This window comes from Bison bison, unplaced genomic scaffold (genome assembly GCF_000754665.1).
Source record: "Bison bison bison isolate TAMUID 2011002044 unplaced genomic scaffold, Bison_UMD1.0 scf7180017862127, whole genome shotgun sequence".
Classification (NCBI taxonomy): domain Eukaryota; kingdom Metazoa; phylum Chordata; class Mammalia; order Artiodactyla; family Bovidae; genus Bison; species Bison bison.
Genome location: NW_011492699.1, coordinates 12,932 through 13,629, shown reverse-complemented (window position 1 = coordinate 13,629; position 698 = coordinate 12,932).

The following is a 698-nucleotide window of genomic DNA, read 5'->3' as shown; positions in this document are numbered from 1 at the left end:
GTGCAGAAGGTTTTAAGTTTAATTAGGCCCCATTTGTTTATTTTTGCTTTTATTTCCAATATTCTGGGAGGTGGGTCATAGAGGATCCTGCTGTGATGTATGCCGGAGAGTGTTTTGCCTATGTTCTCCTCTAGGAGTTTTATAGTTTCTGGTCTTACATTGAGATCTTTAATCCATTTTGAGTTTATTTTTGTGTATGGTGTTAGAAAGTGGTCTAGTTTCATTCTTTTACAAGTGGTTGACCAGTTTTCCCAGCACCACTTGTTAAAGAGGCTGTCTTTAATCCATTGTATATTCTTGCCTCCTTTTCAAAGATAAGGTGTCCATAGGTGCGTGGGTTTATCTCTGGGCTTTCTATTTTGTTCCATTGATCAATATTTCTGCCTTTGTGCCAGTACCATACTGTCTTGATAACTGTGGCTTTGTAATAGAGCCTGAAGTCAGGCAGGTTGATGCCTCCAGTTCCTGTATAACTTTTAAATAAACTTTTTAAAGATTAGAAAAGTGCAGCAAGATGAATTTTCACAAAGAAATTACAAAGTAAGCAGCAACCAGAAGAAGAAATGAAACACTCAGCTGCACATAAGAAGCTCTTCCTCTTGCCTCTTTTCAGTGACTCCCACACCAGAGCCTCCCCATGGGAAAGAGACTCAGGTAACAATATATATGTCCACTATTGCACTTGAAATATTAGGACA